General features: G+C 56.4%; 9 non-coding genes across 9 annotated transcripts; 3 read left to right on the top strand and 6 right to left on the bottom strand.

Annotated features, from left to right (window-relative positions):
- Nucleotides 1-283: 283 nt before the first annotated feature.
- On the bottom strand, nt 284-355 carry TRNAA-UGC (transfer RNA alanine (anticodon UGC)). Its single transcript has one exon. It is a non-coding gene; the product is annotated as a tRNA-Ala (tRNA).
- Nucleotides 356-2,150: 1,795 nt separating this feature from the next.
- Nucleotides 2,151-2,223, top strand: TRNAF-GAA (transfer RNA phenylalanine (anticodon GAA)). The gene has a single exon. It is a non-coding gene; the product is annotated as a tRNA-Phe (tRNA).
- Nucleotides 2,224-6,299: 4,076 nt separating this feature from the next.
- TRNAF-GAA (transfer RNA phenylalanine (anticodon GAA)) lies at nt 6,300-6,372 on the bottom strand. The gene has a single exon. It is a non-coding gene; the product is annotated as a tRNA-Phe (tRNA).
- Nucleotides 6,373-9,292: 2,920 nt separating this feature from the next.
- Nucleotides 9,293-9,364, bottom strand: TRNAA-CGC (transfer RNA alanine (anticodon CGC)). The gene has a single exon. It is a non-coding gene; the product is annotated as a tRNA-Ala (tRNA).
- A 1,686-nt stretch (nt 9,365-11,050) lies between these two features.
- TRNAF-GAA (transfer RNA phenylalanine (anticodon GAA)) lies at nt 11,051-11,123 on the top strand. Its single transcript has one exon. It is a non-coding gene; the product is annotated as a tRNA-Phe (tRNA).
- Nucleotides 11,124-15,223: 4,100 nt separating this feature from the next.
- TRNAF-GAA (transfer RNA phenylalanine (anticodon GAA)) lies at nt 15,224-15,296 on the bottom strand. The gene has a single exon. It is a non-coding gene; the product is annotated as a tRNA-Phe (tRNA).
- Nucleotides 15,297-18,216: 2,920 nt separating this feature from the next.
- TRNAA-CGC (transfer RNA alanine (anticodon CGC)) lies at nt 18,217-18,288 on the bottom strand. Its single transcript has one exon. It is a non-coding gene; the product is annotated as a tRNA-Ala (tRNA).
- Nucleotides 18,289-19,966: 1,678 nt separating this feature from the next.
- Nucleotides 19,967-20,039, top strand: TRNAF-GAA (transfer RNA phenylalanine (anticodon GAA)). The gene has a single exon. It is a non-coding gene; the product is annotated as a tRNA-Phe (tRNA).
- A 4,100-nt stretch (nt 20,040-24,139) lies between these two features.
- On the bottom strand, nt 24,140-24,212 carry TRNAF-GAA (transfer RNA phenylalanine (anticodon GAA)). The gene has a single exon. It is a non-coding gene; the product is annotated as a tRNA-Phe (tRNA).
- Nucleotides 24,213-27,026: the final 2,814 nt, after the last annotated feature.

The following is a 27,026-nucleotide window of genomic DNA, read 5'->3' as shown; positions in this document are numbered from 1 at the left end:
GCACTCGATGACCTCCCAGCTCCTGCCTGTTTGCCTGTTGCTGGTCAATCAGGTTGTTGCAATGGTAGTGACACAAAAGCCCATGTCCCCTCAGTGTCAGTTTTAACTCCCTCTCCCCTTGCCCAGGGAGGTCATTTCAGATGGTCACCTCCCACCCTGGGACCTCCCCTCCCCACAGGCCATCCTGTCAGAGGGCAACACCCCAATTCCTGGGAAGGAGCAAGGCATTTAGTTGCCAGCCTTCAGGCAGTTTGGGGAGGGAGATATAAGCCAAAAGCAGCCCTGGAGATGCTGGGGATTGAACCCAGGGCCTCCTGCATGCAAAGCAGGTGCTCTTCCACTGAGCTACATCCCCCTTGCAGCCTGCTGAGGCCTGGCATGTCCTCTCGTCCCCTGATGTGCCCTTTGCCCAGTACAGTCCTGCTGTGCCCTGGTGCCAAGAGCTGCAGCACAAAACACCACTGGAACCCTCCTGCTGGGCTGCGGGTTGGGGTGGGGGAAGTTTTTGCTTGGCTGAACTTCAGGAGATTCCTCTCTGCCCATCTCCAGACCCTCAAGGTCCCTCTGAACAGCAACAACCAGCCAAGCCTGGGAGGCCGTTCCTGCCTGATTCCTCCCCACTTTGTACCACGACACCCATGTTGTGTCTCAGAGGGGTGCTGACATGACCTTGTCCTTGCAGAGCTCTTCACGTCAGGGGAGAAACCCCCAATTTGTGGCATTTCTTCCCCAGCAAAGCTACGGGAGAAAGCTGCTCTTTGGAGACGCCTCTGTTGGCTGTCCTTGGGCATTCCCAGCGGCTGGAGCTATTTCAAGCCACTTATGGAGGAGGGATGGATTTTTGTGGGTGAGGCAGGAGCTGTATTTGTATCACTTGTAGGCTGGGCAGAACAGAGACCGGTGGAGGCATCTGGCCCAGCAAGAGGTGCCATGCCACCATGCCTGGAGAAGAGGAGCAGAGCAGGTTTGGGGATGGTCACCAGGCTCAGCTGCAGTCCAGCAATGCTCAGGCAAGACATAGCTTGACCCGAGGGATCTCCTGCTCCTTGGCCTCTGCTCCTGCACAGCTGTCATGGGGACAAGGGTTCCCAGGGCAGGGCCAACGTAGCTCATCTGGGAGAGCATTAGGCTGAGGATCTAAGGGTCCCTGCTTCAAGCCTGGGCTTCGGCACTGGGGTGGCCTTTACCTTTTTGCAGAGCCAGGCATCCAGGCCATGCGAGAACTGTAGCTCTTGCCCTTTTTAGTGCTCCTGGGCATGACTCTGGCTGTCCTGAGCAATGGCCTCATCCTTACAGCTGAACCCTGTGACCATTGCCTCCACACCCCCATGGACATCTTCCTCCTCCACCTTGGCTCCATCTCCACCACTGTCCCCAAATCCAGTGAGGTCAGTTCCCAGAGGGACACCAGGGCTGTTCCCTACTTGGGATGTGCTGCACAGGGCTTCCTGGTTCTCTTCTTGATGGCACCAGAGTTTTGTCTTCTCACTGTCATGGCCTACAGCTGCCACATGGCCAGCTGCAGACCCCTGCACTATGGCACCCCCCTGGTCTCCAGAGCTTGGGGCCTGGGGTGGTGCTTTGTCCACACAGTGCTGCCCACGGCTGATACCTTCCCAATGCCACCATGTCAAGGCCACAGTGTGGAGTAGCTCTCCTGTGCAGTCCCCCAGCTCCTCAGGCTCTGCTGCTCAGCTCAGGGACGTTGGCCTCCAGAATAGCATGTCCGTAACGACTGGTGATCTCCTCATTGCAATGTCCAAAGACTGGACTCTCAATCTACAATCTAGGTAAAGAAAATGCTGCAGCATCTGCACCACAAAGCGTGTCTGCTGCTTAGCTTGGCTTCTCCATGGACTTGGGGTGACAAGTCATGGCGTGCTGTTAGGGACAAGGGTTGTTTCAGGTGTGGTGGCCTGCTGCCCAGCAGCTGTGGAGATGGGGACTGGTCACTGAGCTAGCAAGCCAAGGTTGTCGCACATGAGGCCAAGCTCCGTTGCAAGAGGAGAGGGTGTGTGTGCCTTCTGCCCTTCAGCCCCCTGGCACAGTGCTCCCCTCCCACGCACAGGGAACACCTTCAGGAGCAACCTCCTGCACATCTGCCTGGGTATGGGCACAGCTGGCGCAGGGAGGAGGGCTCAAAGGGGAGGGCCGAAGTAGCTCAGCTGGCAGAGCATTAGACTGAAGATCTAAAGGTCCCTGCTTCAAGCCCGGGCTTCGGCAATGGGGCCCTTGTCAATGGGATCCTTGTTGGTTCCCCTTGGCCTTTTTCACAGCTGCTCTGTCTTCTCCCAGCCCCCACCAACCCCGGCTGCATCCCACCCCACAGCTGGGGGGAGCAGGCAGCCAGGACCTAGCTGGATGGGGCTCACCCTTGCTCTGACCCTTCCCATCCTGCCTTCCCTCATGTCCCTGTGCCCAAGGGAGGGGCTTGGTGGTACCATGGGGGACCTCAAATGGTGGGAGAGGCATTTGGGTGCTGCACTGCTTCCAGATGCTGGTGGAGCTGGTCCTGAGTCCCTCTCTGGGGGATCCCCCTTTGCCAGATGGGGCCTTCTGGCCTCTCCTGGCCCTGCAGAGCCCACGGTGCCTCTGAGCTCCTTGGTTCAGCCTCCTGCCTTGGAATGACTCCACCTGGGATGGGCTCTGGTCTGGTGAGGCCCTGCTCCTCGCCCACCCAGACCCGCATGTGGTCCCTGGAGGTCTCCTGAGCTGTCCTGGAAGCTTCATGGTCCCCTCCAGGATGGGTGTGCACCGTCAGCCCTGCTGCCTGGGGCATGTCCCAGTAGAGAAGTTGGAGACCATAAGAGGGTGACGCATGCTTTACGGATGGTGGATAACTGGGGTCTCCAAGAGTCTCCTTGGGGCATCCTTGAGCTCCTCCTTCCTCATGCCGTGGGTGAGAGGCTTCACGGCTAGAGGAGCCAAAGAGCCAGAGCAGCCACCAGCTGTACATCCAGTGATAGGGAAGCCATGCAGGGGGGCTCCAGGTGGGCAAAGAGGAAGGTGCTGAGACAGGAAGAGGCCATAAGCAGGGGAGAAAGGCAGGTGGGAAAGGCTTTGTGTAATCAAGAAGATACCCAGGAAGCCCTGGGCAGCTGCTCCCAAGCAGGGAACAGCCCTGGTGTCCCTCAGGGACCTGGCCATGGATTTGGGGACAGTGGTGGAGATGGAGCCAAGGTGGAGGAGGAGGATGGGCATTGGGTTGTGGAGGCAGTGCTCGCAGGCTTCATCTGTAAGGATGAGGCCACTGCCCAGGAGGGCAGCCAGGGAGATACCCAGGAGCACTTAGAAGGGCAGAGCGCAACTACCCCCCACCCCTTATCTTAGGCCCCAGCTGACCACAACTAACTGACAGCACTCAGTGCTGACCAGGGGGAACTAAGAAATACTGGTTGCAATTGGTGAGGCCAGAAATAGGCATGAGATCAGCAAGAAGGGTATATTTTCCCCAACACAGCATGAGGTCTGCAACAAGGTATATCTCCACACCAAATATCGTAGGACCATGAGTCAAACTCCATGCCCATACATAGCGCTGCAGCCTAAAGCCCATTGAACTCTCCTGCTCCAGCAGTGGGCTGCAGGGCGGTGAATCTCCCCTTGAGCAGGGATGCCTCTCAAGGTTGCTCTCCAGGAGTTAAGAGAACCTCTGACAAGAAACCGTTGGAGAGGTAAGAAACCAAGACTTGGGCAATAACAACTTTGCAGCAAGATTCGCTTGCTATGACTACACTGTATTGCTCTCTTCAATAAACTTGTTTGCAATAAACCCAGAGTTAATACCCTCCCTGCCCCATGACGATTCAGAAGGGCAAGAGCTGCAGCTCCCACGTAGCCTGGATGCCCAACTCTGCAAAAGGGTGAGGACCATGCTGCTGCCAAAGCCCAGGCTTGAAGCAGGGACCTTTAGATCTTCAGTCTAACACTCTCCCAGCTGAACTACTTCAATCCTGTCCTGTGAAGCCCTCTCCTTAGGACAGCTGTGCTGGAGCAGAGGCAGAGAGACAGCAGGTCCCTCAGGCCAAGCATGTTTCATCTGGCCATCCCTGGGCTGTGGCTAGCCCTGGTCACCATCCCCAAACCTGCTCTGCTCTTCTCCTTCAGGCACAGTGGGGTGGCTCCTCATGTCGGTGGATCACTGCCCTCCTGCCTTGCTGCCACCCTCCTCTATTTGGTGCTTCACCGCCTGGACATGGTGCTATACCTGTTGGGTGACTCCACATTAGATGCTCTCCCACGTCCTGAGACTCCACTGCTGGCTCACCCCCAGGCACTCAGTGTCCCTGCAGATTGCCTAAGCTCTCTGGTGGCTCCATGTTCCCCTCCAGAAGGAGGGGTGCCCTCCACCAGCCCTGCCTCGTGTGGGACAGCCTTGGGTTGGTAACTCAGTGACCATTCACCATCTCCACAGCTGCTGGGCAACAGCCTGCTGAACCTGCAAACCTCTTCCTCTCTAACACACCACACCGTGACTCATCCCCCCAAGCCCATGGAAAAGCTGAGCAAAGCAGCAGACACCTTTAGGAGTGCAGATGCTGGAGCTTTTTCTTTACTTCAGATTACCAAAAGGGCAAGAGCTGCATCTCCAACAAGGCCTGCACACCAGGCTCTGCAAAAGGCCACAGAGCACCCCCACTGCCAAAGCCAAGGCTTGAACCAGGCACCTTTAGATCTTCAGTCTAACAGCTCTCCCAGCTGAGCTACTTTGGCCCCACCCTGGGAGCTTTTGTCCCCATGACAGCCGTGCAGGAGCAGAGGCCAAGGAGCAGGAGGTCCTTTGGGCCAAACTGTGTCTTGCCTAAACGATGCTGGGTTGTGCATGTCCCTGCTGACCATTCCCAAACTTGCTCTGCTCTTCTTCTCCAGGCACAGGTGGGATGGCACCTCTTGGTGGGCCAGATGCCTCCACCAGGCCCTGTTCTGCCCGGCGTATGACTAAAACATCTACAGCTCCTCCCTTGTCCACAACAACCAATCCCTCCCCCATAACTGGCTTGAAATACCTCCAGCCATTGGGAATGCCCAAGGACAGCCAACAGAGGCATCTCCAAAGAGCAGCTTCCTCCTGTAGCCTTGCTGGGGAAGGTCCATGGGTGTGTGTCCATGTCCACTTGGCTGAGGTGATCCCAATGGCATCTTCGCACACTCACCCAAACCCTGATGTTGGAAGGCACCTTGGGATTGTCCTGCACAGCCTGCCCTGCTCAGAGCAGGGCCACCTAGGGCAGGTCTCTCAGGGCTTTGTCCAGCCATGTCTGGCACATCTCCATGGATGGTTGGCAGGTCTCCATGGATGGAGACACCACAACCCAACATCTCTCATCAACCTGTTCAACAGGAGAGGCCGTGAGGACCCAGCATGATAAGGCGGTGAGACTGGAGAGTGATTGATGACATCCTTTTGGAAACCCCACTTGGCTGGATCCAGCACAGCACCCAAATGCCTCTCCCACCATTTGAGGTCCCCCATGGTACCACCAAGCCCCTCCCTTGGCCACAGACACATGAGGGACGGCAGGATGGGAAGGGGCAGAGCAAGGGTGAGCCTCATCCAGCTAGGCCCTGGCTGCTCCCCTCCCACCCCCGAGCTGTGGGGTAGGATGCAGCCAGGGTTGGTGCAGGGTGAGAGAAGACAGAGCAGCTCTGCAAAAAGGCATGAGGGGGAGGGGTAGAGCCCATCTCTGCAACTGGTATCTTCCTGTTGATGAAATCACAGAACCTTTGAGATTGGTAGGGAACTCTGAAGATCTTCTAGTCCAGCCTCCCTGCTCAATGTCACTGGGGAAGGAGCTCTGGAGGTCTCAGGTCCAATCTCCCATGTCAAGCAGGGCTCTGCTCGGAGCCTTCCAGTCTCTGCGGCTGGCACTGGCACTGAGCAGCACCTCACCAGAGCAGAGCCCATCCCAGGCAGAGGAGTCACCTCAAGGGAGGAGGCTGAACTGAGCAGCTCAGTGGTACCGCAGGCTCTCCTGCACCAGGAGAACCCAGGAGGCGAAGGGGGGGTCCCACGGAAGAGTGGCTCAGTGACCATCTCCACCACCATCTGGAGCCAGTGCAGCACCCAAATGCCTCTCACGCTATTCGAGATCCTCCATGGTAACACGAAACCCCTCCCTTGGCCACAGACACATCAAGCAGGGCAGGATGGGAAGGGGCAGAGCAAGGGTGAGCCCCAGCCAGCTGGGTCCTGGCTGCTCCCCCCAGCTGTGGGGTGGGATGCAGCCAGGGCTGGTGGAGGCTGGGAGAAGACAGAGCAGCTCTGCAAAAGAGCCAAGAAGAACCAACAAGGATCCCGTTGCCGAAGCCCGGGCTTGAACCAGGGACCTTTAGATCTTCAGTCTAACGCTCTCCCAGCTGAGCTACTTCGGCCCCTCCCTGGCAGCTCTTGTCCTCATAACAGCCGTGCAGGAGCAGAGGCCAAGGAGCAGGAGGTCCCTGACGCCAAGTTGTGCCAACCCAGGGAGCTGGTCCTGAGCACAAGGCATGCCAGATCTTCGGATGTTGCAGTAAGGAGATCACCCTTCATTAAGGATGTGCTATTCTGGAGGCCAGCTCTAACGCAGTGATGACACATTTGCAGAAGGCCCAAAGGTTGGGCCGATGGGGCTCACCTCTCTGGAGCAGTGGGAAGAACTGGAACAGTTGTCCAAGACCGTGATCACCACAGGTGACACAAACTCAACACAGGGATGAAATGAGAGAAATCTGGAGTCTTTAGTGAGGGCAGCAGGGCAGCCCATTGCTCTGACGTCGCAGCCACTGAGTCTCCTCAGGGCGTCCTGGAGCTCCTCCTTCCTCATGCCATGGATGAGGGGATACATGGCTAGAGGCACCAAAGAGCGAGAGCAGCCACCAGCATGTCCAGTGATGGGGAGAAGATGGAGGGAGGCTCCAGGCAGGCAAAGAATGAGGGGCTGAGATACAAAGAGGCCATGGCCAGGGAGGGAGGCAGGTGGGAAAGGCTTTGTGTGGGAAAGGACTGGGATGAGGATGTGGGGATGTTGGGGACATGTGGGGACTGGGGGAAGGACGAGGGAGACATGAGGGGACATTGGGGACACATAGGGGACACATGGGAGACACATTGGGGGACCAGGGTGAGGATATGGGGGACACGGAGGGACGTTTGGGACCAGAGTGGGGACATGTGAGGACTTTGGGAACAGAATGAGTTTGTGGGGACACGTGGGGACCAGGCTGGGGATGTGGGGGACACGGGGTGACACTGGGGACCAATGGGGAATAAAGAGGGGCTCAGGGGACATGAGGGTGCAGGGGACACATGGGGACTCTGGGAATGGAGAAGGGGACACTGGGGACATGTAGGGACAGCAGGGACCAGGGTGAGGATGTGGGGGATGCTCAGGACCAGTGTGGGTGACATGGGGGGCACTGGGGAACAGTTTGGGACATGGGTGGACTCTGGGGACCCTGGAGGGTATTTGGGGTCCAGGGGGTATTTGGGACCTGCTTAGGACGTGTGTGATGGGCTTGCGATGCTGTGGACACATGTAATACTTGTAACACACGTCACATCGCATGCATGCACTGAAGAGCTGCCCCCTCCCCTGCCCGGACACCTGGGCCTTCTGTGTGTGTGGGTGCGATTCAAGGGGGAGGTTGAACGTCTGGATCCCCCATACAGGAGGGCAGTGGATCAGCTCTTGGGGGTTGCCTGGACCCCTGGGTCCCCTGTGCATGGGGTGACAGGGGACAGGTATTGGGGCCTCACTCGGGCGCCTGGGTCCCTTGGAGAATCGGGGCCCCCAGCCACCCGGGAGCCTTGGACACTTGGGTCCCTCCTACACGAGTGGGAGGGGGCTCAGCTGTGGAGCGACACTGGGGTGCCTGGGTCCCCCCCGAACACCTGGGTCCCCTGTTCACAGGGGAGGGGTTTGCATGGGGAGGGGGGAATAAAGGACATCCCCCCTGACCTCTGGATAAGCGCTGACATTAGCTCTGCCCCCAACATCTGGCTGAAGCCCCACCCCCTGCAGGCAGCCATGTGTCCCACCTTCCCAGGAAGTCCCGCCTCTTTTCTGGTCACATTGTGCCCCCCCCCCAACATGGCCTCATTTTGTGTAACATTCCCCTCCCCCCACCCCCAAAACCTGATCACAAGATGCTCTGTGATTGGCCAGCTGCCCTTGCTCCCTCCTTCCGGTGTCCCTGGAAGTACCTCCAGACAGGAAGTTTTCCCCCTAGAGGCGCCGCCATTTTGTTCCTGCCACCATTTTATTCCTGGGGGCTGCCATCTTGTTTAATGCCACAACCCCCTCGTCTTTCCACACTGCTCTGTGATCGGTCGCTTTTTTTTCCCCATGCTCTCAGATCCCCTTTGCTTGGCTACTCTGCCTTTTTGCCTCAGGAAGTCCTCAAGCATCAAAATATATAAAGTTATATACAATATAGACAGTTTATGCACATATAGAAATAGAGAGAGAGAGAGGAATGGAGAAATATGTACAAATATATACTGCATTTCTTTATGTGAAAATGCAGCATTATTTGTAATGCCTCTATTTATGACACTCTATGCATAATATGTGTTCAGATATTTACTTATATATACATATATTCACATTTATAAAGGGAGAGAGATTAATTGTGTATATAAATATCGATAAATGGGAGTTGCCGGTTCCTGGGTTTGCTTGAAGCTCTTCAGAAAAGCAAAGGAACTTTGGGAAAGTTGCTCCTTTGGCATTGCTAGATGTATTTTTAGGGGAATAGCCAAAAGGGGTTGGTCCCATCTTGGTCAAAACCCCCATTTGGGAGTTTCCCTGCAAGACAGAAAGTGAAAAGTTCAAGTGAATTTGGAGATGCGCGTTTGCTAGGGAGAAAACATTAAAAGTTCATCCTTCTTCCAGCCTGCTGCATAATCTTGATGCAGAAGAGAGTTTTTGCAGCCTCTTTTGTACCAAGTACGAAGCAAAACATGCATATGTCTCCCCGCCATGCGGGAGGTTGGGGGCTAGCCCACCTCCCCTAAGAGGACATTTTGATGCACTCGATGACCTCCCAGCTCCTGCCTGTTTGCCTGTTGCTGGCCAGTGAGGTTGTTGCAATGGTAGTGACACAAAAGCCCATGTCCCCTCAGTGTCAGTTTTAACTCCCTCTCCCCTTGGCCAGAGATGTCATTTCAGATGGTCACCTCCCACCCTGGGAGCTCCCCTCCACACAGGCCATCCTCTCAGAGGGCAAGACACCAAATTTGCAGAAGAGCAATGCATCTAGTTGCCAGCCCTGACGCCAGTTTGGGGAGGGAGATGTAAGCCAAAAGCAGCCCTGGAGATGCTGGGGATTGAAGCCAGGGCCTCCTGCATGCGAAGCAGGCGCTCTTCCACTGAGCTACATCCCCTTGCAGCCTGCTGAACTTCAGGAGATTCCTCTCTGCCCATCTCCAGCCCCTCAAGGTCCCTCTGAACAGCAACAACCAGCCAAGCCTGGGAGACCGTTCCTGCCTGATTCCTCCCCACTTTGTACCACAACCCCCATGTTGTGTCTCAGAGGGGTGCTGAGATGACCTTGTCCTTGCAGAGCTCTTCACGTCAGGGGAGAAACCCCCTATTTGTAGCATTTCTTCCCCAGCAAAGCTACGGGAGGAAGCTGCTCTTTGGAGACGCCTCTGTTGGCTGTCCTTGGGCATTCCCAGCGGCTGGAGCTATTTCAAGCCACTTATGGAGGAGGGATGGATTTTTGTGGACGAGGCAGGTGTTGTAGTTGCTTTAGTCGTACGCTGGGCAGAACAGGGCCTGGTGGAGGGATCTGGCCCAACAAGAGGTGCCATGCCACCATGCCTGGAGAAGAGGAGCAGAGCAGGTTTGGGGATGGTCACCAGGCTCAGCTGCAGTCCAGCAATGCTCAGGCAAGACATAGCTTGACCCGAGGGATCTCCTGCTCCTTGGCCTCTGCTCCTGCACAGCTGTCATGGGCACAAGGGTTCCCAGGGCAGGGCCAACGTAGCTCATCTGGGAGAGCATTAGGCTGAAGGTCTAAGGGTCCCTGATTCAAGCCCGGGCTGAATCAAGTGCCGGGCCTGAGCACTGGAGTGGCCTTTACCATTTTGCAGAGCCAGGCATCCAGGCCACACGGGAACTGTAGCTCTTGCCCTTTTCAATGCTCCTGGGCATCTCCCTAGCTGTCCTCCTGGGCAATGGCCTCATCCTTAGAGCTGAAGCCTGCGACCACTGCCTCCACACCCCCATGGACATCTTCCTCCTCCACCTTGGCTCCATCTCCACCACTGTCCCCAAATCCAGTGAGGCCAGTTCCCGGAGGGACACCAGGGCTTTTGCCTCCCTCGGATGTTCTGCGCAGGGCTTCCTGGTTCTCTTCTTGATGGCACCAGAGTTTTGTCTTCTCACTGTCATGGCCTACAGCTGCCACATGGCCAGCTGCAGACCCCTGCACTATGGCACCCTCCTGGTGTTTGGGTCCTATGGCAACCTCCAGAGCTTGGGGCCTGGGGTGGTGCTTTGTCCACACAGTGCTGCCCACGGCTGATACCTTCCCAATGTCACCATGTCAAGGCCACACTGTGGAGTAGCTCTCCTGTGCAGTCCCCCAGCTCCTCAGGCTCTGCTGCTCAGCTCAGCAACACTGGCCTCCAGAATAGCATGTCCTTAATGACAGGTGATCTCCTCATTGCAACATCCAAAGGCTGGACTCTTAATCTACAGTCTAGGTAAAGAACATGCTGCAGCATCTGCACCACAAAGCGTGTCTGCTGCTTAGCTTGGCTTCTCCATGGGCTTGGGGTGACAAGTCATGGTGTGCTGTTAGGGACAAGGGTTGTTTCAGGTGTGGTGGCCTGCTGCCCAGCAGCTGTGGAGATGGGGACTGGTCACTGAGCTAGCAAGCCAAGGTTGTCGCACATGAGGCCAAGCTCCCTTGCAAGAGGAGAGGGTGTGTGTGCCTTCTGCCCTTCAGCCCCCTGGCACAGTGCTCCCCTCCCACGCACAGGGAACACCTTCAGGAGCAACCTCCTGCACATCTGCCTGGGTATGGGCACAGCTGGCGCAGGGAGGAGGGCTCAAAGGGGAGGGCCGAAGTAGCTCAGCTGGCAGAGCATTAGACTGAAGATCTAAAGGTCCCTGCTTCAAGCCCGGGCTTCGGCAATGGGGCCCTTGTCAATGGCATCCTTGTTGGTTCCTCTTGGCTCTTTTGCACAGCTGCTCTGTCTTCTCCCAGCCTCCACCAACCCTGGCTGCATCCCACACAGGATGCAGATGGCCATGTCCCACCCCACAGCTGGGGGGAGCAGGCAGCCAGGACCCAGCTGGATGGGGCTCACCCTTGCTCTGACCCTTCCCATCCTGCCTTCCCTCATGTCTCTGTGCCCAAGGGAGGGGCTTGCTCATACCATGGGGGACCTCAAATGGTGGGAGAGGCATTTGGGTGCTGCACTGGTTCCAGATGCTGGTGGAGCTGGTCCTGAGTCCCTCTCTGGGGGATCCCCCTTTGCCAGATGGGGCCTTCTGGCCTCTCCTGGCCCTGCAGAGCCCACGGTGCCTCTGAGCTCCTTGGTTCAGCCTCCTGCCTTGGAATGACTCCACCTGGGATGGGCTCTGGTCTGGTGAGGCCCCACTCCTCGCCCACCCAGACCCGCATGTGGTCCCTGGAGGTCTCCTGAGCTGTCCTGGAAGCTTCATGGTCCCCTCCAGGATGGGTGTGCACCGTCAGCCCTGCTGCCTGGGGCAAGTCCCAGTAGAGAAGTTGGAGACCATAAGAGGGTGACGCATGCTTTACGGATGGTGGATAACTGGGGTCTCCAAGAGTCTCCTTGGGGCATCCTTGAGCTCCTCCTTCCTCATGCCGTGGGTGAGAGGCTTCACAGCTAGAGGAGCCAAAGAGCCAGAGCAGCCACCAGCATATCCAGTGATAGGGAAGCCATGCAGGGGGGCTCCAGGTGGGCAAAGAGGAAGGTGCTGAGGCAGGAAGAGGCCATAAGCAGGGGAGAAAGGCAGGTGGGAAAGGCTTTGTGTAATCAAGAAGATACCCAGGAAGCCCTGGGCAGCTGCTCCCAAGCAGGGAACAGCCCTGGTGTCCCTCAGGGACCTGGCCATGGATTTGGGGACAGTGGTGGAGATGGAGCCAAGGTGGAGGAGGAGGATGGGCATTGGGTTGTGGAGGCAGTGGCTGCAGGCTTCATCTGTAAGGATGAGGCCACTGCCCAGGAGGGCAGCCAGGCAGATACCCAGGAGCACTTAGAAGGGCAGAGCGCAACTACCCCCCACCCCTTATCTTAGGCCCCAGCTGACCACAACTAACTGACAGCACCCAGTGCTGACCAGGGGGAACAAAGAAATACTGGTTGCAACTGGTGAGGCCAGAAATAGGCATGAGATCAGCAAGAAGGGTATATTTTCCCCAACACAGCATGAGGTCTGCAACAAGGTATATCTCCACACCAAATATCGTAGGACCATGAGTCAAACTCCATGCCCATACATAGCGCTGCAGCCTAAAGCCCATCGAGCTCTCCTGCTCCAGCAGTGGGCTGCAGGGCGGTGAATCTCCCCTTGAGCAGGGATGCCTCTCAAGGTTGCTCTCCAGGAGTTAAGAGAACCTCTCACAAGAAACGGTTGGAGAGGTAAGAAACCAAGACTTGGGCAATAACAACTGTGCAGCAAGATTCGCTTGCTATGACTCCACTGTATTGCTCTCTTCAATAAACTTGTTTGCAATAAACCCAGAGTTAATACCCTCCCTGCCCCATGACGATTCAGAAGGGCAAGAGCTGCAGCTCCCACGTAGCCTGGATGCCCAACTCTGCAAAAGGGTGAGGGCCATGCTGCTGCCAAAGCCCAGGCTTGAAGCAGGGACCTTTAGATCTTCAGTCTAACACTCTCCCAGCTGAACTACTTCAGTCCTGTCCTGTGAAGCCCTCTCCTTAGGACAGCTGTGCTGGAGCAGAGGCAGAGAGACAGCAGGTCCCTCAGGCCAAACATGTTTCATCTGGCCATCCCTGGGCTGTGGCTAGCCCTGGTCACCATCCCCAAACCTGCTCTGCTCTTCTCCTTCAGGCATAGTGGGGTGGCTCCTCATGTCGGTGGATCACTGCCCTCCTGCCTTGCTGCCACCCTCCTCTATTTGGTGCTTCACCGCCTGGACATGGTGCTATACCTGTTGGGTGACTCCACGTTAGATGCTCTCCCACGTCCTGAGACTCCACTGCTGGCTCACCCCCAGGCACTCAGTGTCCCTGCAGATTGCCTAAGCTCTCTGGTGGCTCCATGTTCCCCTCCAGAAGGAGGGGTGCCCTCCACCAGCCCTGCCTCGTGTGGGACAGCCTTGGGTTGGTAACTCAGTGACCATTCACCATCTCCACAGCTGCTGGGCAACAGCCTGCTGAACCTGCAAACCTCTTCCTCTCTAACACACCACACCGTGACTCATCCCCCCAAGCCCATGGAAAAGCTGAGCAAAGCAGCAGACACCTTTAGGAGTGCATATGCTGGAGCTTTTTCTTTACTTAAGATTACCAAAAGGGCAAGAGCTGCATCTCCAACAAGGCCTGCACACCAGGCTCTGCAAAAGGCCACAGAGCACCCCCATTGCCAAAGCCAAGGCTTGAACCAGGCACCTTTAGATCTTCAGTCTAACAGCTCTCCCAGCTGAGCTACTTTGGCCCCACCCTGGGAGCTTTTGTCCCCATGACAGCTGTGCAGGAGCAGAGGCCAAGGAGCAGGAGGTCCCTTGGGCCAAACTGTGTCTTGCCTGAACGATGCTGGGTTGTGCATGTCCCTGCTGACCATTCCCAAACTTGCTCTGCTCCTCTTCTCCAGGCACAGGTGGGATGGCACCTCTTGGTGGGCCAGATGCCTCCACCAGGCCCTGTTCTGCCCGGCGTATGACTAAAACATCTACAGCTCCTCCCTTGTCCACAACAACCAATCCCTCCCCCATAACTGGCTTGAAATACCTCCAGCCATTGGGAATGCCCAAGGACAGCCAACAGAGGCATCTCCAAAGAGCAGCTTCCTCCTGTAGCCTTGCTGGGGAAGGTCCATGGGTGTGTGTCCATGTCCACTTGGCTGAGGTGATCCCAATGGCATCTTCGCACACTCACCCAAACCCTGATGTTGGAAGGCACCTTGGGATTGTCCTGCACAGCCTGCCCTGCTCAGAGCAGGGCCACCTAGGGCAGGTCTCTCAGGGCTTTGTCCAGCCATGTCTGGCACATCTCCATGGATGGTTGGCAGGTCTCCATGGATGGAGACACCACAACCCAACATCTCTCATCAACCTGTTCAACAGGAGAGGCCATGAGGACCCAGCATGATAAGGCGGTGAGACTGGAGAGTGATTGATGACATCCTTTTGGAAACCCCACTTGGCTGGATCCAGCACAGCACCCAAATGCCTCTCCCACCATTTGAGGTCCCCCATGGTACCACCAAGCCCCTCCCTTGGCCACAGACACATGAGGGACGGCAGGATGGGAAGGGGCAGAGCAAGGGTGAGCCTCATCCAGCTAGGCCCTGGCTGCTCCCCTCCCACCCCCGAGCTGTGGGGTAGGATGCAGCCAGGGTTGGTGCAGGGTGAGAGAAGACAGAGCAGCTCTGCAAAAAGGCATGAGGGGGAGGGGTAGAGCCCATCTCTGCAACTGGTATCTTCCTGTTGATGAAATCACAGAACCTTTGAGGTTGGTAGGGAACTCTGAAGATCTTCTAGTCCAGCCTCCCTGCTCAATGTCACTGGGGAAGGAGCTCTGGAGGTCTCAGGTCCAATCTCCCATGTCAAGCAGGGCTCTGCTCGGAGCCTTCCAGTCTCTGCGGCTGGCACTGGCACTGAGCAGCACCTCACCAGAGCAGAGCCCATCCCAGGCAGAGGAGTCATCTCAAGGGAGGAGGCTGAACTGAGCAGCTCAGTGGTACCGCAGGCTCTCCTGCACCAGGAGAACCCAGGAGGCGAAAGGGGGGTCCCACGGAAGAGTGGCTCAGTGACCATCTCCACCACCATCTGGAGCCAGTGCAGCACCCAAATGCCTCTCACGCTATTCGAGATCCTCCATGGTAACACCAAACTCCTCCCTTGACCACAGACACATCAAGCAGGGCAGGATGGGAAGGGGCAGAGCAAGGGTGAGCCCCAGCCAGCTGGGTCCTGGCTGCTCCCCCCAGCTGTGGGGTGGGATGCAGCCAGGGCTGGTGGAGGCTGGGAGAAGACAGAGCAGCTCTGCAAAAGAGCCAAGAAGAACCAACAAGGATCCCGTTGCCGAAGCCCGGGCTTGAACCAGGGACCTTTAGATCTTCAGTCTAACGCTCTCCCAGCTGAGCTACTTCGGCCCCGCCCTGGGAGCTTCTGTCCCCATAACAGCCGTGCAGGAGCAGAGGCCAAGGAGCAGGAGGTCCCTGACGCCAAGTTGTGCCAACCCAGGGAGCTGGTCCTGAGCACAAGGCATGCCAAATCTTCGGATGTTGCAGTAAGGAGATCACCCTTCATTAAGGATGTGCTATTCTGGAGGCCAGCTCTAACGCAGTGATGACACATTTGCAGAAGGCCCAAAGGTTGGGCCGATGGGGCTCACCTCTCTGGAGCAGTGGGAAGAACTGGAACAGTTGTCCAAGACCGTGATCACCACAGGTGACACAAACTCAACACAGGGATGAAATGAGAGAAATCTGGAGTCTTTAGTGAGGGCAGCAGGGCAGCCCATTGCTCTGACGTCGCAGCCACTGAGTCTCCTCAGGGCGTCCTGGAGCTCCTCCTTCCTCATGCCGTGGATGAGGGGATACATGGCTAGAGGCACCAAAGAGCCAGAGCAGCCACCAGCATGTCCAGTGATGGGGAGAAGATGGAGGGAGGCTCCAGGCAGGCAAAGAATGAGGGGCTGAGATACAAAGAGGCCATGGCCAGGGAGGGAGGCAGGTGGGAAAGGCTTTGTGTGGGAAAGGACTGGGATGAGGATGTGGGGATGTTGGGGACATGTGGGGACTGGGGGAAGGACGAGGGAGACATGAGGGGACATTGGGGACACATAGGGGACACATGGGAGACACATTGGGGGACTAGGGTGAGGATATGGGGGACACGGAGGGACGTTTGGGACCAGAGTGGGGACATGTGAGGACTTTGGGAACAGAATGAGTTTGTGGGGACACGTGGGGACCAGGCTGGGGATGTGGGGGACACGGGGTGACACTGGGGACCAATGGGGAATAAAGAGGGGCTCAGGGGACATGGGGGTGCAGGGGACACATGGGGACTCTGGGAATGGAGAAGGGGACACTGGGGACATGTAGGGACAGCAGGGACCAGGGTGAGGATGTGGGGGATGCTCAGGACCAGTGTGGGTGACATGGGGGGCACTGGGGAACAGTTTGGGACATGGGCGGACTCTGGGGACCCTGGAGGGTATTTGGGGTCCAGGGGGTATTTGGGACCTGCTTAGGACGTGTGTGATGGGCTTGCGATGCTGTGGACACATGTAATACTTGTAACACACGTCGCATCGCATGCATGCACTAAAGAGCTGCCCCCTCCCCTGCCCGGACACCTGGGCCTTCTGTGTGTGTGGGTGCGATTCAAGGGGGAGGTTGAACGTCTGGATCCCCCATACAGGAGGGCAGTGGATCAGCTCTTGGGGGTTGCCTGGACCCCTGGGTCCCCTGTGCATGGGGTGACAGGGGACAGGTATTGGGGCCTCACTCGGGCGCCTGGGTCCCTTGGAGAATCGGGGCCCCCAGCCACCCGGGAGCCTTGGACACTTGGGTCCCTCCTACACGAGTGGGAGGGGGCTCAGCTGTGGAGCGACACTGGGGTGCCTGGGTCCCCCCCGAACACCTGGGTCCCCTGTTCACAGGGGAGGGGTTTGCATGGGGAGGGGGGAATAAAGGACATCCCCCCTGACCTCTGGATAAGCGCTGACATTAGCTCTGCCCCCAACATCTGGCTGAAGCCCCACCCCCTGCAGGCAGCCATGTGTCCCACCTTCCCAGGAAGTCCCGCCTCTTTTCTGGTCACATTGTGCCCCCCCCCCAACATGGCCTCATTTTGTGTAACATTCCCCTCCCCCCACCCCCAAAACCTGATCACAAGATGCTCTGTGATTGGCCAGCTGCCCTTGCTCCCTCCTTCCGGTGTCCCTGGAAGTACCTCCAGACAGGAAGTTTTCCCCCTAGAGGCGCCGCCATTTTGTTCCTGCCACCATTTTATTCCTGGGGGCTGCCATCTTGTTTAATGCCACAACCCCCTCGTCTTTCCACACTGCTCTGTGATCGGTCGCTTTTTTTTCCCCATGCTCTCAGATCCCCTTTGCTTGGCTACTCTGCCTTTTTGCCTCAGGAAGTCCTCAAGCATCAAAATATATAAAGTTATATACAATATAGACAGTTTATGCACATATAGAAATAGAGAGAGAGAGAGGAATGGAGAAATATGTACAAATATATACTGCATTTCTTTATGTGAAAATGCAGCATTATTTGTAATGCCTCTATTTATGACACTCTATGCATAATATGTGTTCAGATATTTACTTATATATACATATATTCACATTTATAAAGGGAGAGAGATTAATTGTGTATATAAATATCGATAAATGGGAGTTGCCGGTTCCTGGGTTTGCTTGAAGCTCTTCAGAAAAGCAAAGGAACTTTGGGAAAGTTGCTCCTTTGGCATTGCTAGATGTATTTTTAGGGGAATAGCCAAAAGGGGTTGGTCCCATCTTGGTCAAAACCCCCATTTGGGAGTTTCCCTGCAAGACAGAAAGTGAAAAGTTCAAGTGAATTTGGAGATGCGCGTTTGCTAGGGAGAAAACATTAAAAGTTCATCCTTCTTCCAGCCTGCTGCATAATCTTGATGCAGAAGAGAGTTTTTGCAGCCTCTTTTGTACCAAGTACGAAGCAAAACATGCATATGTCTCCCCGCCATGCGGGAGGTTGGGGGCTGGCCCACCTCCCCTAAGAGGACATTTTGATGCACTCGATGACCTCCCAGCTCCTGCCTGTTTGCCTGTTGCTGGCCAGTGAGGTTGTTGCAATGGTAGTGACACAAAAGCCCATGTCCCCTCAGTGTCAGTTTTAACTCCCTCTCCCCTTGGCCAGAGATGTCATTTCAGATGGTCACCTCCCACCCTGGGAGCTCCCCTCCCCACAGGCCATCCTCTCAGAGGGCAAGACACCAAATTTGCAGAAGAGCAATGCATCTAGTTGCCAGCCCTGACGCCAGTTTGGGGAGGGAGATGTAAGCCAAAAGCAGCCCTGGAGATGCTGGGGATTGAAGCCAGGGCCTCCTGCATGCGAAGCAGGCGCTCTTCCACTGAGCTACATCCCCTTGCAGCCTGCTGAACTTCAGGAGATTCCTCTCTGCCCATCTCCAGCCCCTCAAGGTCCCTCTGAACAGCAACAACCAGCCAAGCCTGGGAGACCGTTCCTGCCTGATTCCTCCCCACTTTGTACCACAACCCCCATGTTGTGTCTCAGAGGGGTGCTGAGATGACCTTGTCCTTGCAGAGCTCTTCACGTCAGGGGAGAAACCCCCTATTTGTAGCATTTCTTCCCCAGCAAAGCTACGGGAGGAAGCTGCTCTTTGGAGACGCCTCTGTTGGCTGTCCTTGGGCATTCCCAGCGGCTGGAGCTATTTCAAGCCACTTATGGAGGAGGGATGGATTTTTGTGGACGAGGCAGGTGTTGTAGTTGCTTTAGTCGTACGCTGGGCAGAACAGGGCCTGGTGGAGGGATCTGGCCCAACAAGAGGTGCCATGCCACCATGCCTGGAGAAGAGGAGCAGAGCAGGTTTGGGGATGGTCACCAGGCTCAGCTGCAGTCCAGCAATGCTCAGGCAAGACATAGCTTGACCCGAGGGATCTCCTGCTCCTTGGCCTCTGCTCCTGCACAGCTGTCATGGGCACAAGGGTTCCCAGGGCAGGGCCAACGTAGCTCATCTGGGAGAGCATTAGGCTGAAGGTCTAAGGGTCCCTGATTCAAGCCCGGGCTGAATCAAGTGCCGGACCTGAGCACTGGAGTGGCCTTTACCTTTTTGCAGAGCCAGGCATCCAGGCCACACAGGAACTGTAGCTCTTGCCCTTTTCAATGCTCCTGAGCATCTCCCTGGCTGTCCTCCTGGGCAATGGCCTCATCCTTACAGCTGAAGCCTGCAACCACTGCCTCCACACCTCCATGGACATCTTCCTCCTCCACCTTGGCTTCATCTCCACCACTGTCCCCAAATCCAGTGAGGCCAGTTCCCGGAGGGACACCAGGGCTTTTGCCTCCATGGGATGTGCTGCCCAGGGCTTCCTGGTTCTCTTCTTGATGGCACCAGAGTTTTGTCTTCTCACTGTCATGGCCTACAGCTGCCACATGGCCAGCTGCAGACCCCTGCACTATGGCACCCTCCTGGTGTTTGGGTCCTATGGCAACCTCCAGAGCTTGGGGCCTGGGGTGGTGCTTTGTCCACACAGTGCTGCCCACGGCTGATACCTTCCCAATGTCACCATGTCAAGGCCACAGTGTGGAGTAGCTCTCCTGTGCAGTCCCCCAGCTCCTCAGGCTCTGCTGCTCAGCTCAGCGACACTGGCCTCCAGAATAGCATGTCCTTAATGACAGGTGATCTCCTCATTGCAACATCCAAAGGCTGGACTCTTAATCTACAGTCTAGGTAAAGAAAATGCTGCAGCATCTGCACCACAAAGCGTGTCTGCTGCTTAGCTTGGCTTCTCCATGGGCTTGGGGTGACAAGTCATGGTGTGCTGTTAGGGACAAGGGTTGTTTCAGGTGTGGTGGCCTGCTGCCCAGCAGCTGTGGAGATGGGGACTGGTCACTGAGCTAGCAAGCCAAGGTTGTCGCACATGAGGCCAAGCTCCCTTGCAAGAGGAGAGGGTGTGTGTGCCTTCTGCCCCCTGGCACAGTGCTCCCCTCCCACGCACAGGGAACACCTTCAGGAGCAACCTCCTGCACATCTGCCTGGGTATGGCCACAGCTGGCGCAGGGAGGAGGGCTCAAAGGGGAGGGCCGAAGTAGCTCAGCTGGCAGAGCATTAGACTGAAGATCTAAAGGTCCCTGCTTCAAGCCCGGGCTTCGGCAATGGGGCCCTTGTCAATGGCATCCTTGTTGGTTCCTCTTGGCTCTTTTGCACAGCTGCTCTGTCTTCTCCCAGCCTCCACCAACCCTGGCTGCATCCCACACAGGATGCAGATGGCCATGTCCCACCCCACAGCTGGGGGGAGCAGGCAGCCAGGACCCAGCTGGATGGGGCTCACCCTTGCTCTGACCCTTCCCATCCTGCCTTCCCTCATGTCTCTGTGCCCAAGGGAGGGGCTTGCTCATACCATGGGGGACCTCAAATGGTGGGAGAGGCATTTGGGTGCTGCACTGGTTCCAGATGCTGGTGGAGCTGGTCCTGAGTCCCTCTCTGGGGGATCCCCCTTTGCCAGATGGGGCCTTCTGGCCTCTCCTGGCCCTGCAGAGCCCACGGTGCCTCTGAGCTCCTTGGTTCAGCCTCCTGCCTTGGAATGACTCCACCTGGGATGGGCTCTGGTCTGGTGAGGCCCCACTCCTCGCCCACCCAGACCCGCATGTGGTCCCTGGAGGTCTCCTGAGCTGTCCTGGAAGCTTCATGGTCCCCTCCAGGATGGGTGTGCACCGTCAGCCCTGCTGCCTGGGGCAAGTCCCAGTAGAGAAGTTGGAGACCATAAGAGGGTGACGCATGCTTTACGGATGGTGGATAACTGGGGTCTCCAAGAGTCTCCTTGGGGCATCCTTGAGCTCCTCCTTCCTCATGCCGTGGGTGAGAGGCTTCACAGCTAGAGGAGCCAAAGAGCCAGAGCAGCCACCAGCATATCCAGTGATAGGGAAGCCATGCAGGGGGGCTCCAGGTGGGCAAAGAGGAAGGTGCTGAGGCAGGAAGAGGCCATAAGCAGGGGAGAAAGGCAGGTGGGAAAGGCTTTGTGTAATCAAGAAGATACCCAGGAAGCCCTGGGCAGCTGCTCCCAAGCAGGGAACAGCCCTGGTGTCCCTCAGGGACCTGGCCATGGATTTGGGGACAGTGGTGGAGATGGAGCCAAGGTGGAGGAGGAGGATGGGCATTGGGTTGTGGAGGCAGTGGCTGCAGGCTTCATCTGTAAGGATGAGGCCACTGCCCAGGAGGGCAGCCAGGCAGATACCCAGGAGCACTTAGAAGGGCAGAGCGCAACTACCCCCCACCCCTTATCTTAGGCCCCAGCTGACCACAACTAACTGACAGCACCCAGTGCTGACCAGGGGGAACAAAGAAATACTGGTTGCAACTGGTGAGGCCAGAAATAGGCATGAGATCAGCAAGAAGGGTATATTTTCCCCAACACAGCATGAGGTCTGCAACAAGGTATATCTCCACACCAAATATCGTAGGACCATGAGTCAAACTCCGTGCCCATACATAGCGCTGCAGCCTAAAGCCCATTGAACTCTCCTGCTCCAGCAGTGGGCTGCAGGGCGGTGAATCTCCCCTTGAGCAGGGATGCCTCTCAAGGTTGCTCTCCAGGAGTTAAGAGAACCTCTCACAAGAAACGGTTGGAGAGGTAAGAAACCAAGACTTGGGCAATAACAACTGTGCAGCAAGATTCGCTTGCTATGACTCCACTGTATTGCTCTCTTCAATAAACTTGTTTGCAATAAACCCAGAGTTAATACCCTCCCTGCCCCATGACGATTCAGAAGGGCAAGAGCTGCAGCTCCCACGTAGCCTGGATGCCCAACTCTGCAAAAGGGTGAGGGCCATGCTGCTGCCAAAGCCCAGGCTTGAAGCAGGGACCTTTAGATCTTCAGTCTAACACTCTCCCAGCTGAACTACTTCAATCCTGTCCTGTGAAGCCCTCTCCTTAGGACAGCTGTGCTGGAGCAGAGGCAGAGAGACAGCAGGTCCCTCAGGCCAAACATGTTTCATCTGGCCATCCCTGGGCTGTGGCTAGCCCTGGTCACCATCCCCAAACCTGCTCTGCTCTTCTCCTTCAGGCATAGTGGGGTGGCTCCTCATGTCGGTGGATCACTGCCCTCCTGCCTTGCTGCCACCCTCCTCTATTTGGTGCTTCACCGCCTGGACATGGTGCTATACCTGTTGGGTGACTCCACGTTAGATGCTCTCCCACGTCCTGAGACTCCACTGCTGGCTCACCCCCAGGCACTCAGTGTCCCTGCAGATTGCCTAAGCTCTCTGGTGGCTCCATGTTCCCCTCCAGAAGGAGGGGTGCCCTCCACCAGCCCTGCCTCGTGTGGGACAGCCTTGGGTTGGTAACTCAGTGACCATTCACCATCTCCACAGCTGCTGGGCAACAGCCTGCTGAACCTGCAAACCTCTTCCTCTCTAACACACCACACCGTGACTCATCCCCCCAAGCCCATGGAAAAGCTGAGCAAAGCAGCAGACACCTTTAGGAGTGCATATGCTGGAGCTTTTTCTTTACTTAAGATTACCAAAAGGGCAAGAGCTGCATCTCCAACAAGGCCTGCACACCAGGCTCTGCAAAAGGCCACAGAGCACCCCCATTGCCAAAGCCAAGGCTTGAACCAGGCACCTTTAGATCTTCAGTCTAACAGCTCTCCCAGCTGAGCTACTTTGGCCCCACCCTGGGAGCTTTTGTCCCCATGACAGCTGTGCAGGAGCAGAGGCCAAGGAGCAGGAGGTCCCTTGGGCCAAACTGTGTCTTGCCTGAACGGTGCTGGGTTGTGCATGTCCCTGCTGACCATTCCCAAACTTGCTCTGCTCCTCTTCTCCAGGCACAGGTGGGATGGCACCTCTTGGTGGGCCAGATGCCTCCACCAGGCCCTGTTCTGCCCGGCGTATGACTAAAACATCTACAGCTCCTCCCTTGTCCACAACAACCAATCCCTCCCCCATAACTGGCTTGAAATACCTCCAGCCATTGGGAATGCCCAAGGACAGCCAACAGAGGCATCTCCAAAGAGCAGCTTCCTCCTGTAGCCTTGCTGGGGAAGGTCCATGGGTGTGTGTCCATGTCCACTTGGCTGAGGTGATCCCAATGGCATCTTCGCACACTCACCCAAACCCTGATGTTGGAAGGCACCTTGGGATTGTCCTGCACAGCCTGCCCTGCTCAGAGCAGGGCCACCTAGGGCAGGTCTCTCAGGGCTTTGTCCAGTCATGTCTGGCACATCTCCATGGATGGTTGGCAGGTCTCCATGGATGGAGACACCACAACCCAACATCTCTCATCAACCTGTTCAACAGGAGAGGCCGTGAGGACCCAGTATGATAAGGCGGTGAGACTGGAGAGTGATTGATGACATCCTTTTGGAAACCCCACTTGGCTGGATCCAGCACAGCACCCAAATGCCTCTCCCACCATTTGAGGTCCCCCATGGTACCACCAAGCCCCTCCCTTGGCCACAGACACATGAGGGACGGCAGGATGGGAAGGGGCAGAGCAAGGGTGAGCCTCATCCAGCTAGGCCCTGGCTGCTCCCCTCCCACCCCCGAGCTGTGGGGTAGGATGCAGCCAGGGTTGGTGCAGGGTGAGAGAAGACAGAGCAGCTCTGCAAAAAGGCATGAGGGGGAGGGGTAGAGCCCATCTCTGCAACTGGTATCTTCCTGTTGATGAAATCACAGAACCTTTGAGATTGGTAGGGAACTCTGAAGATCTTCTAGTCCAGCCTCCCTGCTCAATGTCACTGGGGAAGGAGCTCTGGAGGTCTCAGGTCCAATCTCCCATGTCAAGCAGGGCTCTGCTCGGAGCCTTCCAGTCTCTGCGGCTGGCACTGGCACTGAGCAGCACCTCACCAGAGCAGAGCCCATCCCAGGCAGAGGAGTCATCTCAAGGGAGGAGGCTGAACTGAGCAGCTCAGTGGTACCGCAGGCTCTCCTGCACCAGGAGAACCCAGGAGGCGAAAGGGGGGTCCCACGGAAGAGTGGCTCAGTGACCATCTCCACCACCATCTGGAGCCAGTGCAGCACCCAAATGCCTCTCACGCTATTCGAGATCCTCCATGGTAACACCAAACTCCTCCCTTGACCACAGACACATCAAGCAGGGCAGGATGGGAAGGGGCAGAGCAAGGGTGAGCCCCAGCCAGCTGGGTCCTGGCTGCTCCCCCCAGCTGTGGGGTGGGATGCAGCCAGGGCTGGTGGAGGCTGGGAGAAGACAGAGCAGCTCTGCAAAAGAGCCAAGAAGAACCAACAAGGATCCCGTTGCCGAAGCCCGGGCTTGAACCAGGGACCTTTAGATCTTCAGTCTAACGCTCTCCAAGCTGAGCTACTTCGGCCCCGCCCTGGGAGCTTCTGTCCCCATAACAGCCGTGCAGGAGCAGAGACCAAGGAGCAGGAGGTCCCTGACGCCAAGTTGTGCCAACCCAGGGAGCTGGTCCTGAGCACAAGGCATGCCAAATCTTCGGATGTTGCAGTAAGGAGATCACCCTTCATTAAGGATGTGCTATTCTGGAGGCCAGCTCTAGCGCAGTGGTGACACATTTGCAGAAGGCCCAAAGGTTGGGCCGATGGGGCTCACCTCTCTGGAGCAGTGGGAAGAACTGGAACAGTTGTCCAAGACCGTGATCACCACAGGTGACACAAACTCAACACAGGGATGAAATGAGAGAAATCTGGAGTCTTTAGTGAGGGCAGCAGGGCAGCCCATTGCTCTGACGTCGCAGCCACTGAGTCTCCTCAGGGCGTCCTGGAGCTCCTCCTTCCTCATGCCGTGGATGAGGGGATACATGGCTAGAGGCACCAAAGAGCCAGAGCAGCCACCAGCATGTCCAGTGATGGGGAGAAGATGGAGGGAGGCTCCAGGCAGGCAAAGAATGAGGGGCTGAGATACAAAGAGGCCATGGCCAGGGAGGGAGGCAGGTGGGAAAGGCTTTGTGTGGGAAAGGACTGGGATGAGGATGTGGGGATGTTGGGGACATGTGGGGACTGGGGGAAGGACGAGGGAGACATGAGGGGACATTGGGGACACATAGGGGACACATGGGAGACACATTGGGGGACCAGGGTGAGGATATGGGGGACACGGAGGGACGTTTGGGACCAGAGTGGGGACATGTGAGGACTTTGGGAACAGAATGAGTTTGTGGGGACACGTGGGGACCAGGCTGGGGATGTGGGGGACACGGGGTGACACTGGGGACCAATGGGGAATAAAGGGGGGTTCAGGGGACATGGGGTGCAGGGGACACATGGGGACTCTGGGAATGCAGACAGGGACACTGGGGACATGTAGGGACAGCAGGGACCAGGGTGAGGATGTGGGGGATGCTCAGGACCAGTGCGGGTGACATGGGGGGCCACTGGAGAACAGTTTGGGACATGGGTGGACTCTGGGGACCCTGGAGGGTATTTGGGGTCCAGGGGGTATTTAGGACCTGCTTAGGACGTGTGTGATGGGCTTGCGATGCTGTGGACACATGTCATACTTGTAACACATGTGACATCGCATGCATGCACTAAAGAGCTGCCCCCTCCCCTGCCCAGACACCTGGGCCTTCTGTGTGTGTGGGTGCGATTCAAGGGGGGAGTTGAACGTCTGGATCCCCCATACAGGAGGGCAGTGGATCAGCTCTTGGGGGGTGCCTGGACCCCTGGGTCCCCTGTGCATGGGGCGAGAGGGGACAGCTATTGGGGCTGCACTCGGGCGCCTGGGTCCCTTGGAGAATTGGGGCCCCCAGCCACCCGGGAGCCTTGGACACTTGGGTCCCTCCTACACGAGTGGGAGGGGGCTCAGCTGTGGAGCGACACTGGGGTGCCTGGGTCCCCCCGGACACCTGGGTCCCTTGTTCACAGGGGAGGGGTTTGTATGGGGACGGGGGAATAAAGGACATCCCCCCTGACCTCTGGATAAGCGCTGACATTAGCTCCGCCCCCAACATCTGGCTGAAGCCCCACCCCCTGCAGGCAGCCATGTGTCCCACCTTCCCAGGAAGTCCCGCCTCTTTTCTGGTCACATTGTACCCCCCCAACATGGCCTCATTTTGTGTAACATTGCCCCCCCCAATCACCTGATCACAAGATGCTCTGTGATTGGCCGGCTGCTCCTGCTCCCTCCTTCCAGTGTCCCCGGAAGTACCTCCAGACAGGAAGTCTTCCCCCTAGAGGCGCCACCATTTTGTTCCTGCCACCATTTTATTCCTGGGGGCTGCCATCTTGTTTAATGCCACAACCCCCTCGTCTTTCCACACTGCTCTGTGATCGGTCGCTTTTTTTTTCCCCAGACTGTTTTTCCCACATGCTCTCAGATCCCCTTTGCTTGGCTGCTCTGCATTTTTGCCTCAGGAAGTCCTCAAGCATCAAAATATATATATTTATATACAATATAGACAGTATATGCACATATAGAAAGAGAGAGAGAGGAATGGAGAAATATGTACAAATATATACTGCATTTATTTATGTGAAAATGCAGCATTAGATGTAATGCCTCTATTTATGACACTATATGCATAATATGTATTCAGATATTTACTTATATATACATATATTCACATTTATAAAGGGAGAGAGATTAAATGAGTATATAAATATCGATAAATGGGAGTTGCTAGTTCCTGGGTTTGCTTGAAGCTCTTCAGAGAAGCAAAGGAACTTTGGGAAAGTTGCTCCTTTGGCATTGCTAGATGTATTTTTAGGGGAATAGCCAAAAGGGGTTGGTCTCATCTTGGTCAAAACCCCCATTTGGGAGTCTCCCCGCAAGACAGAAAGTGAAAAGTTCAAGTGAATTTGGAGATGTGCATTCACTAGGGAGAAAACATTAAAAGTTCATCCTTCTTCCAGCCTGCTGCATAATCTTGATGCAGAAGAGAGGTTTTGCAGCCTGTTTTGTACCAAGTATGAAGCAAAATATGCATATGTCTCCCCGCCATGCGGGAGGTTGGGGGCTAGCCCACCTCCCCTAAGAGGACATTTTGATGCACTCGATGACCTCCCAGCTCCTGCCTGTTTGCCTGTTGCTGGCCAGTGAGGTTGTTGCAATGGTAGTGACACAAAAGCCCATGTCCCCTCAGTGTCAGTTTTAACTCCCTCTCCCCTTGGCCAGAGATGTCATTTCAGATGGTCACCTCCCACCCTGGGAGCTCCCCTCCCCA

Source organism: Dromaius novaehollandiae, chromosome 21 (genome assembly GCF_036370855.1).
Source record: "Dromaius novaehollandiae isolate bDroNov1 chromosome 21, bDroNov1.hap1, whole genome shotgun sequence".
In the NCBI taxonomy this organism is placed as follows: Eukaryota; Metazoa; Chordata; class Aves; order Casuariiformes; family Dromaiidae; genus Dromaius; species Dromaius novaehollandiae.
Note: the sequence above shows the minus strand (reverse complement) of the source record. Positions and strands in the feature narration are given on the sequence as shown.